Source organism: Tachyglossus aculeatus, chromosome 23 (assembly GCF_015852505.1).
Source record: "Tachyglossus aculeatus isolate mTacAcu1 chromosome 23, mTacAcu1.pri, whole genome shotgun sequence".
Classification (NCBI taxonomy): domain Eukaryota; kingdom Metazoa; phylum Chordata; class Mammalia; order Monotremata; family Tachyglossidae; genus Tachyglossus; species Tachyglossus aculeatus.
In genome coordinates, this window is record NC_052088.1 from 36857983 (window position 1) to 36870713 (window position 12731).

Here is a 12731-nt window from a genome sequence, read left to right on the forward strand (position 1 = left end):
TCCAACCCCATTTGCTGTATCGACCCCGGCGCTTAAAACAGTGCCTGGCCCATAATAAGCGCTTATCAAAAACCACAATTACCATTATGAGGCCTTGAAACCCGGCCAAGGTGATGCCGCTCGCTTATGTCGACCGGCACACAGAGAGTAATCGTGAGGCGCGCACCCTCAAAATCTCAAGGAGGAGGCACAGGTAAGGCGTTAGATGCCTACCTTCCTCTCTCGAGAAATGTTTTGGACAGCCTAGGCTACAGCCATGACGAAGGGCACTAGCGAGAAAAGGAAAAAAGCTCACAAAGGATTTAATCTCCGGAGGCCTTCCCCGGTGAAGCCCTCTTTTCCCCAGCTCACTCTCCCTTCTGCATCATTTTTACATTGCGATCTGTGACCTCTGAGCATTTAATATTTAACCCGTCCCAAGCCCCAGAGCACTTATGTCCGCATCTTTAAATTATATACTATAAATTATTCAATTATGTGCATTAACGTCCAACTCCCCTTCTAAGCTGTAAGATTTTAGGGGCAGGGAAAGTATCTGCCTACTCTGTTGTACTACAGTACTTCTCCACGTGCCGAATAAGAAATGCTGCCCATAGTAATACCACTGATTTATCAATTGATTTAGTACAGCATTAAAATAAAACGCCATTTTGAAAGACTTAGTGTATCTCACATCATAACAAAAATAATAATGATGGCATTTGTTAAGCGTTTACTATGTGCCAAGCACTGTTCTAAGCACTGGGGTAGATGCAAGGTAATCAGGCTGAACACAATACATGTCAATCAATCAATCATTCAATCATATTTATTGAGCGCTTACTGTGTGCAGAGCACTGGACTAAGCGCTTCGGAAGTACAAGTTGGCAACATATAGAGACGGTCCCTACCCAACAGTGGGCTCACAGTCTATAAGGGGGAGACAGAGAACAAAACCAAACATACTACCAAAATAAAATAAATAGAACAGATATGTAAAAGTAAAATAAATAGAGTAATAAATATGTACAAACATATATACATATATACCTGTCTCACGTGGGGCTCACAGTCTTAATCCCCATTTTACAGATGAGGGAACTGAGGCACAGAGAGGTAAGCGACTTGCCCAAGGTCACACAGCAGACGAATGGCAGAGCCGGGATTTGAACCCATGACCTTTGACTCCAAAGCCCGGGCTCTTTCCACTGAGCCACGCTGTCTTCCCCTTGTGTTACAGGACTTCCTCTCTGTAAACTCACTGCGGGCAAGGAACACGTCTGCTAATTCTGTACTATTCTACTTAATCCAGTGCTCCACACATAGCGAGCGCTCACTAACTACAATTGATTGAGTTTGCACAGCATCAAAATAATAATAATAATAATAATAATGGCATTTATTAAGCGCTTACTATGTGCAAAGCACTGTTCTGAGCGCTGGGGAAGTTACAGGGCGATCAGGTTGTCCCATGGGGGGCTCACAGTCTTTAATCCCCAATTTACAGATGAGGGAGCTGAGGCACAGAGAAGTTGTGACTTGCCCAAAGTCACCCAGCTGACAATTGGTGGAGCCGGGATTTGAACCCATGGCCTTTGACTCCAAAGCCCGGGCTTGTTCCACTGAGCCACTAAAACACAATATTTAAAAAAACCTAGCTTATTTCCTGCGTTAACAGGAGTTCTACTCTTGAAATAGGTGTGGACAAAAAGTACTGATGGAAGAGTGCAGAAAGTAATAATAATAATAATGGCATTTATTAAGTGCTAACTATGTGCAAAGCACCGTTCTAAGCGCTGGGGAGGTTACAAGGTGATCAGGTTGTCTCTCGGGGGGCTCACTGTCAATCCCCATTTTACAGATGAGGGAACTGAGGCCCAGAGAAGTGAAGTGACTTGCCCACAGTCACACAGCTGACAATTGGCGGAGCCGGGATTTGAACCCATGACCACTGACTCCAAAGCCCGGGCTCTTTCCACCGAGCCACGCTGCTTCTCTAGTAGAATACCCCAAATTTAAAGGACCATTCTTCAGCCTGTCCTAAGGCGCTCTGCACCCAGTAAGCGCTCAATAAATACGACTGGATAAATGAATGACACAAAAATCTGGAGCTACAAAGGAAATGAACTACCTCCTCCCGCAGTTGGCTCTAAACACAGACGGGTCTCTCCCTGATCAATCAATCCATCAATCAATCGTACTTATTGAGTGCTTACTGTGTGCAGAGCACTGTACTAAGCGCTTGGGAAGTACAAAACAAAGCATATTAACAAAATAAGATAAAGAGAATAACTATGTACAAATAAAATAGAGTAATAAATACATACAAACATATATACTGTGAGCCCACTGTTGGGTAGGGACTGTCTCTAGATGTTGCCAACTTGTACTTCCCAAGCGCTTAGTACAGTGCTCTGCACACAGTAAGCGCTCAATAAATACGATTGATGATTGATGATGATATACATATATATAGAAGGGGGAGACAGAACAAAACAAAGCATATTAACAAAATAAGATAAAGAGAATAAATATGTACAAATAAAATAGAGTAATACATACATACAAACATATGTACATATATACAGAAGGGGGAGACAGAACAAAACAAAGTATTAACAAAATAAGATAAAGAGAATAAATATGTACAAATAAAATAGAGTACTAAATACATATAAACATATATACATATATACAGAAGGGGGAGACAGAACAAAACAAAGCAGATTAACAAAATAAGATAAAGAGAATAAATATGTACAAATAAAATAGAGAAATAAATACATACAAACATATATACCTATATACAGAAGGGGGAGACAGAACAAAACAAAGCATATTAACAAAATAAGATAAAGAGAATAACTATGTACAAATAAAATAGAGTAATAAATACATATAAACATATATACATATATACAGAAGGGGGAGACAGAACAAAACAAAGCATATTAACAAAATAAGATAATGAGAATAAATATGTACAAATAAAATAGAGTAACAAATACATACAAACATATATACCTATATACAGAAGGGGGAGACAGAACAAAACAAAGCAGATTAACAAAATAAGATAAAGAGAATAAATATGTACAAATAAAATAGAGTAATAAATACATACAAACATATATACATATATACAGAAGGGGGAGACAGAACAAAACAAAGCAGATTAACAAAATAAGATAAAGAGAATAAATATGTACAAATAAAATAGAGTAATAAATACATACAAACATATATACCTATATACAGAAGGGGAGACAGAACAAAACAAAGCAGATTAACAAAATAAGATAAAAAGAATAAATATGTACAAATAAAATAGAGTAATAAATACATACAAACATATATACCTATATACAGAAGGGGGAGACAGAACAAAACAAAGCAGATTAACAAAATAAGATAAAGAGAATAAATATGTACAAATAAAATAGAGAAATAAATACATACAAACATATATACCTATATACAGAAGGGGGAGACAGAACAAAACAAAGCAGATTAACAAAATAAGATAAAGAGAATAAATATGTACAAATAAAATAGAGTAATAAATACATACAAACATATATACAGAAGGGGGAGACAGAACAAAACAAAGCAGATTAACAAAATAAGATAAAGAGAATAAATATGTACAAATAAAATAGAGAAATAAATACATACAAACATATATACCTATATACAGAAGGGGGAGACAGAACAAAACAAAGCAGATTAACAAAATAAGATAAAGAGAATAAATATGTACAAATAAAATAGAGTAATAAATACATACAAACATATATACCTATATACAGAAGGGGAGACAGAACAAAACAAAGCAGATTAACAAAATAAGATAAAAAGAATAAATATGTACAAATAAAATAGAGTAATAAATACATACAAACATATATACCTATATACAGAAGGGGGAGACAGAACAAAACAAAGCAGATTAACAAAATAAGATAAAGAGAATAAATATGTACAAATAAAATAGAGAAATAAATACATACAAACATATATACCTATATACAGAAGGGGGAGACAGAACAAAACAAAGCAGATTAACAAAATAAGATAAAGAGAATAAATATGTACAAATAAAATAGAGAAATAAATACATACAAACATATATACCTATATACAGAAGGGGGAGACAGAACAAAACAAAGCAGATTAACAAAATAAGATAAAGAGAATAAATATGTACAAATAAAATAGAGTAATAAATACATACAAACATATATACCTATATACAGAAGGGGGAGACAGAATAAAACAAAGCAGATTAACAAAATAAGATAAAAAGAATAAATATGTACAAATAAAATAGAGTAATAAATACATACAAACATATACACCTATATACAGAAGGGGGAGACAGAACAAAACAAAGCAGATTAACAAAATAAGATAAAGAGAATAAATATGTACAAATAAAATAGAGTAATAAATACCTACAAACATATATACATATATACAGAAGGGGGCCTGATGATCTGCAGCTTTTATTTTTTCCTCCCGGGTGGGAGACCTACACAAGTGTCACCACCACATCAATTAATTGATCAGTCCATGGTATTTACTGAGCGCTTACTGTGTGCAGAGCACAAATTGGCAAATGCACACCCAAAGATTGCCACTGATATCGGGCTGGCATATCTTCCCTATTTTTCCTCTCATCGACACCTCTCTGGGTTGGAACCTCATTATGGGCAGGGAATGTGTCTGTTTATTGTTGCATTGTATTCTCCCAATCAATCCATCAATTAATCAATCAATCGTATTTATTGAGCCCTTACTGTGTGCAGAGCACTGTACTGAATGCTTGGGAAGTCCAAGTTGGCAACATATAGAGACGGTCCCCACCCAACAGCGGGCTCACAGTCTAGAAGGGGGAGACAGACAACAAAACATATTAACAAAATAAACAGTCCCCCCACGGGGGACTCACAGTCTTAATCCCCATTTTCCAGATGAGGTAACTGAAGCACAGAGAAGTGAAGTGACTTGCCTAAAGTCACACAGCTGACAATTGGTGGAGTCCGGATTTGAACCCACGACCTCTGACTCCAAAGCCCGGGCTCTTTCCACTGAGCCACGCTGCTTCTCGGTATGTTGCCAACTTGTACTTCCCAAGCGCTTAGTACAGTGCTCTGTGCTCAATAAATAGGATTGAATGAATGAATGAATGACTTTCCAGAGGTGTCACTTCAGTTCGCCAGCGTTCGAGGATCCAGAAGGTTTGAATTGGTGGTAAGGACGTTCTCAGGCTCCAGAAAGGGAACAGTTTGAGAATCAATCAGACATATTTACTGTGAGCCCACTGTTGGGTAGGGACTGTCTCTATATGCTGCCAACTTGGACTTCCCAAGCGCTTAGTACAGTGCTCAGCACACAGTAAGCGCTCAATAAATACAATTGATTGATTGATTGATTTACTGAGCGCTTTCTGTGCGCGGAGCACTGTAGTAAGAGCTTGGGAGAGTACACTCCAACGGAATTAGCGGATACATTCCCTGCCCATAATGAGTTTACAGTCTAGAGGGGGAGACAGACGTTAATATAAATAAAAAAAAACCTGTGGATCTGTACAAAAATGCTGTGGGGTGAGGGAGGGATCAATAAAGGGTGAAAACCCAAGCGGAAGGGGGACGCGAGAAGAGGAAATGAGGACTTAGTTGGGGAAGGCCTCGGAGAAGAGAAACGGGGACGCGAGAAGAGGAAATGAGGACTTAGTTGGGGAAGGCCTCAAAGGAAGGCCTCGGAGAAGAGAAATGCAACAAGTGCTTAGTACAGTGCTCTGCACACAGAAAGCGCCCAACAAATACGAATGAATGAATGAATGAATGAACGAACAGCAATTCCTTTAGCAAAAAGACCCAATGGTGGAGTTCCAGGGCACAGCAACGGATTTTCTGCCGCTGACTTCACCTGTATATATGTATATATGGTTGTCCATATTTATTACTCTATTTATTTATTTATTTATTTTGCTTGTACATATCTATCCTATTTATTTTATTTTGTTGGTATGTTTGGTTTTGTTCTCTGTCTCCCCCTTTTAGACTGTGAGCCCACTGCTGGGTAGGGACTGTCTCTAGATGTTGCCAATTTGTACTTCCCGAGCGCTTGGTACAGTGCTCTGCACATAGTAGGCGCTCAATAAATACGATTGATTGATTGACTTCAAAAGGGCGAGTCAATTCCCAAATGGGCCCGCGTAGCATTACAGGGGACAAGCAGCCACATTAAATGCCACGGGGTTTATCCTCTCCCAAATTTCCGTTCCGGGGGGGAAATGCACGGGGTTTATCCTCTCCCAAATTTCCGTTCCGGGGGGAAAAAAGCCCTTAAGATTGCCAACCGGTGCCGTTCGAAGTACCACATCATACAGAGAGGAGAGCCGTTCGGGGGAAGGTGGTTTCTCTTCACGGTCAACTGAGAAAAACAAGTCTGCTGAGCGTGGCCAACAAAATAAGGTTTTCCGTGCCACCAGAGAGGATGTGAAATAACTGCGAAATTGGGAGCCCGCAACCATTCCAAAGAGCCCCAGGATTTGGATTTATACATTCCATCAGACTCCCAAAACAATAATCATAAGCAGCGTGGCTCAGTGGAAAAGAGCCCGGGCTTTGGAGTCGTGGGTCATGGGTTCGTATCCCGGCTCCGCCACACGTCTGCTGTGTGACCTTGGGCAAGTCACTTAACTTCTTGGAGCCTCAGTGACCTCATCTACAAAATGGGGCTGATGACCGTGAGCCCTACGCGGGACAACTTGATCACCTTGTATCCCCCCAGCGCTTAGAACAGTGCTTTGCACATAGTAAGTGCTTAATAAATGCCATTATTATTATCATTATTATTATTATTATTATAGTACTTTTTAAGCACTTTTGAAGCACTGAGATAGAGACAAGTTAAGCAGGATGGACACAGGCCCTGTCCCACGTGGGGCCCGCAGTCTCCATCCCCATTTTACTGATGAGGGAACTGAGGCCCAGAGAAGTGAAGTGACTTGCCCAAGGACACCCAGCAGAGACGGGGCAGGGCTGGGATTAGAACCCAGGTCCTTCTGACTCTCAGGCCCGGGCTCTAGCCACTAAGCCACGCTGCTTCACGCTGAAGTTTGAAGGGACGGTGCAATGCAAACCTGGATGACTATGCCTAAGTTCAAAGCAAACTGAACTGTACTTTCCAAGCACTTAGTACAGTGCTCTGCACACAGTAATCATAATAATAATGGCATTTGATAAGCGCTTACTATGTGCAAAGCACTGTTCTAAGCGCTGAAAATGACGCTCCTGGATGAAAGACCTTTCATCTCTAGACTGTGAGCCCACTGTTGGGTAGGGACCGTCTCTATGTGTTGCCAACTTGTACTTCCCAAGTGCTTAGTACAGTGATCTGCACACAGTAAGCGCTCAATAAATACGATTGATGATGATGATCTCTAGACTGTGAGCCCACTGTTGGGTAGGGACCGTCTCTATGTGTTGTCAACTTGTACTTCCCAAGTGCTTAGTACAGTGCTCTGCACACAGTAAGTGCTCAATAAATGATTGATTGATTGATTGATCACTGCAGGCAGGGAATGTGTCTGCTGTCATAGGGTACTCTCACAAACTCTTAGTACAGTGCTTTGCACACAGTAATAATAATAATAATGGCATTTATTAAGTGCTTACTATGTGCAAAGCACTGTTCTAAGCACTGGGGAGGTTATAAGGTGATCAGGTTGTCCCACGGGGGGCTCACAGTCTTCATCCCCATTTTAGAGATGAGGGAACTGAGGCCCAGAGAAGTGAGGTGACTGTACTAAGCACTTAGCAGAGCCTAGACACAGTAAGTGCTCAACGGAGCCCGTCGTTGGGTAGGAATCGTCTCTATCTGTTGCGGAATTTGACTTTCCAAGCGCTTAGTACAGTGCTCAACAAATCTGATTGATTGATTGATTGAATGAACAAAAATACGACTGAATGGTTGGTTTTGTTCTCTGTCTCCCCCTTTTAGACTGTGAGCCCACTGTTGGGTAAGGACTGTCTCTATATGTTGCCAACTTGTACTTCCCAAGTGCTTAGTACAGTGCTCTGCACACAGTAAGCGCTCAATAAATACGATTGATGATGACGAATGAACAACTGATTGAGGGTGTCTTTGAGGCGAAATCTCTTTGAGGTGTCTTTGAGCAGGAAACCCAACTTCTTTTGAAATTCCAGGAGAGCCAAGCAGGACACAGCTGCTTTCACGCCTGCCCTTCAGGTGAGCCCGGCCCCTTCACCACTAGTTAAGGGGGGAAAAGAAGGCCCAACCGCCGGCATTCATTCCTTCGTATATTCAATTGTATTTATTCATCATCATCATCAATCGTATTTATTGAGCGCTTACTGTGTGCAGAGCGCTGTACTAAGCGCTTGGGAAGTCCAAGTTGGCAACATATCGAGACAGTCCCTGCCCAACAGTGGGCTCACAGTCTAAAAGGGGGAGACAGAGAACAAAACCAAACATACTAACAAAATAAAATAGAATAGATATGTACAAGCAAAATAAATAAATAGAGTAACAAATATGTACAAACATATATACATATATTGAGCGCCTACTGTGTGCAAAGCGCTGTACTAAGCGCTTGGGAGAGTACAACAGAACAATAAACAGATGCATTCCCCGCCCACAACGAGCTCACGGTCCAGAGGAGGACAGAGAACACATCCGCTAGGCTGAGAATAATAATAATAATGATAGTATTTATTAAGCGCTTACTATGTGCAAAGCACTGTTCTAAGCGCTGGGGAGGTTACAAGATGATCAGGTTGTCCCACAGGACAACCTCATTTTTAATCCTCATTTTCCAGATGAGGGAACTGAGGCCCAGAGAAGTGAAGTGACTTGCCCAAAGTCACCCAGCTGACAAGTGGCGGAGCCGGCATTTGAACCCATGACCTCTGACTCCAAAGCCCGGGCTCTTTCCACCGAGCCACGCTGCTTCTCTAATAATAATAGAGTAATAATAATATAATAATAATAATAATGGCATTTATTAAGCGCTTACTATGTGCAAGGCACTGTTCTAAGCGCTTCCCTAGTGGAAAGAGCCCGCATCCGGGAGTCAAAAGGCGCTGGGTTCTAATCCTGACTCGGCCGCTTTTCTGCTGGGTGACCGTGGGCAAGTCCCCTCGCTTCTCTGGGCCTCGGTTACCTCATCCGGAAAATGGGGATAAACAGTGTGATCCCCAAGTGGGACGGGGAGTGGGTCCAAGTTGATTTGATCCCCAAGTGGGACGGGGACCGTGTCCGACCTGATTCGCTTGTATCTCCCCCAGTGCTTAGAGCAGTCTTGGCCCGGGGCTGACCAACCAAGAAGTCAAATATCATCAGGACAAATCAATCAATCGTATTTATTGAGCGCTTACTATGTGCAGAGCACTGTAATCATTAGTGCTCTGCACAAATATCATCACTAGTGTTGTCAAGTGTCGGAGCCGATGTATTCCGCGGGCCTGCGGGTACCTGGAACCGTTCTTTGCCCGCCGTGGGCGCTCAATAAATATTTGCTGCCAGGCTGATCTGCGGGGTGAGAATCAGCCGAGGTGGCATCTCGGCGATGCTGTCGGTGACAAGCAGCGTGGCTTAAGTGGAAAGAGCTCAATAGTAAGTGCTCAATAAATACAATTGATGATGAAGAGCCCGGGTTTGGGAGTCACAGGTCGTGGATTCTGACCAGCTGACTGCCACTGGTGACAGAAGTCACTAAATCAATCAATCAATCGTATTTATTGAGCACTTACTGTGTGCACAGCACTGTACTAAGCGCCTGGGAAGTCCAAGTTGGCAACGTATAGAGACGGCCCCTACCCAACAGTGGGCTCACAGTCGAAAAGGCTCACAGTCTAAAAGAACTTCTCTGGGCCTCAGCTGCCTCATCTGTAAAATGGGGATTGAGGCCATGAGCCCCACTTGGGACAACCTGATCACCTTCTATCCCCCCCAGTGCTTAAAACAGTGCCTGGCACATAGTAAGCGCTTAGCAAATATTATTATTATTAGTTTCCTCATTTATAAAATGAGGATTAAATACCCTCAACTGGGAGCCCCCATGTGGGACAGTGACTGTTTCTGATGGGCTTATCAGTGCTTAATAAGATGTTTGGCACGCAGTAAGCACTTAAAATACCATAATTATTAGCATTATTATTACTATTACAGAACTACCAGCAGCCCAAGAATCTATTACTTCTAGTCGGAAGTCTTGGAGTCACTGCCAAAGCCCTGGGGCAAGGGACACAGAAATGGGAGGCAATACTACTTTTTTATGGTATTTGTTAAGCGCTTATTATGTGCCGAGCACTGTTCGTGATGGGTGAGAGCCCACTGTGGGCAGGGACTTGGCACACAGTAAGCCCTTAAATACCACAATTATTAGCATTATTATTATTATTACAAAACTACCAGCAGCCCAAGAATCTATTACTTCTAGTCGGAAGTCTTGGAGTCACTGCCAAAGCCCTGGGGCAACGGGAACAGAAATGGAAGTCAATACTAATCAAGCGCTTAGTACAGTGCTCTGCACACAGTAAGCGCTCAAGAAATACGAATGATTGAATACTACTTTTTTATGGTATTTGTTAAGCGCTTACTATGCGCCAAGCACTGTTCGTGATGGGTGAGAGCCCATTGTGGGCAGGGACTTGGCACACAGTAAGCACTTAAATACCACAATTATTAGCATTATTATTATTATTACAAAACTACCAGCAGCCCAAGAATCGATTACTTCTAATCGGAAGTCTTGGAGTCACTGCCAAAGCCCTGGGGCAAGGGGAACAGAAATGGGAGTCAATACTACTTTTTTATGGTATTTGTTAAGCGCTTACTATGTGCCGAGCAGTCTTCGTGATGGGTTAGGGCCCGTTGTGGGCAGGGACTGTCTCTATTTGTAGCTGAATTATGCTTAGTACAGTGCTCTGCACACAGTAAGTGCTCAATAAATACGACTGAATGAATGAATACAAATTAAGTTGCACATAGTCCCTGTCCCACCTAGGGTTCACAGTCTGAGTGAAATTTAAAAAAAATAAATGATGGCATTTGTTAAGCGCTTACTTTGTGCCAAGCACTGTTCTAAGCGCTGGGGCAATAATAATAATGGCATTTTTTAAGTGCTTACTATGTGCAAAGCACTGTTCTAAGTGCTGTGGATACAAGGTCATCAAGCTGTCCCACGGGGGGCTCAGTCTTAATCCCCATTTTACAGATGAGGTAACTGAGGCACAGAGAAGTTAAATGACCTGCCCAAAGTCACGCAGCTGACAGGTGGCAGAGCCGGGATTAGAACCCACGTCCTCTGCTGTGCTCTTTCCACTAAACCATGCTGCTTCTCATAGGAGGGAAAACATTACCGTTGAGGAAGCTTAGGCACGGACAAGTTGGGTGACTTGCCCACGGTCACACAGCAAGCAGTCGGAAGAGCCGGAATTAGAACCCACGTCCTCTGACTCCCAAGCCTGTACTCTTTCCACTAAGCCCCGCTGCTTCTCATAGGAGGGAAAACATTACCGCTGAGGAAGCTTAGGCACAGACAAGTCGGGTGACTTGCCCAAGGTCACACAGCAAGCAATCGGAAGAGCCGGAATTAGAACCCACGTCCTCTGACTCCCAAGCCTGTGCTCTTTCCACTAAGCCCCGCTGCTTCTCATAGGAGGGAAAACATTACCGTTGAGGAAGCTTAGGCAAGGACAAGTTAGGTGACTTGCCCAAGGTCACACAGCAAGCAGTCGGAAGAGCTGGAATTAGAACCCATGTCCTCTGACTCCCAAGCCTGTGCTCCTTCCACTAAGCCCCGCTGCTTCTCATAGGAGGGAAAACATTACCGCTGAGGAAGCTTAGGCACGGACCAGTTGGGTGACTTGCCCAAGGTCACACAGCAAGCAATCGGAAGAGCCGGAATTAGAACCCACGTCCTCTGACTCTCAAGCCTGTGCTCCTTCCACTAGGCCACGCTGCTTCTCATAGGAGGGAAAACATTACAGTTGAGGAAGCTTAGGCACGGACAAGTTGGGTGACTTGCCCAAGGTCACACAGCAAGCAATCGGACGAGCCGGAATTAGAACCCACGTCCTCTCACCTCCCGGGCCCAGGCTCTCCCTCCTCGGCCGCGCTACTTCTTAGGCTACTTCTACTGTGAGCCCATTGTTGGGTAGGGACCGTCTCTAGATGTTGCCAACTTGGACTTCCCCAGCGCTTAGTACACAGGAAGCGCTCAAGAAATACGACTGAATGAATGACTACCGCAAATCCCTCCACTGGCCCGGCCTCGGCCGACTTCACCGACTATGGCGAGACCGGGATTGGGTAAAAGGGTTTCCAGGACAACCTATTTATTTATTTTACTTGTACCTATCTATTCTATTTATTTTATTTTGTTAGTATGTTTGGTTTTGTTCTCTGTCTCCCCCTTCTAGACTGTGGGCCCGCTGTTGGGTAGGGACTGTCTCTATATGTTGCCAGCTTGTACTTCCCAAGCGCTTAATACAGTGCTCTGCACACAGAAAGCGCTCAATAAATACAATTGATTGATTGATTGATTGATCCCCAAATCCCGGGAGAGGCACAGGCCAGACACAAACCCGAGAGCGAAGAATGCCGAACCATCCTAATTCCACTGAGCCACGCTGCTTCTCATAACAATCCTAATGGTACCCATTAAGTGCTTACTATGTGCCAAACATTGTATTAAGCACTGGGATAGCTACAAG

General features: G+C 42.8%; 1 protein-coding gene across 13 annotated transcripts in view; it reads right to left on the reverse strand.

Annotated features, from left to right (window-relative positions):
- PACS2 (phosphofurin acidic cluster sorting protein 2) overlaps nucleotides 1-12731 on the reverse strand; it is a 238099-nt gene that overhangs the window by 127625 nt on the left and 97743 nt on the right. The gene's annotated exons all lie outside the window — the stretch shown is intronic.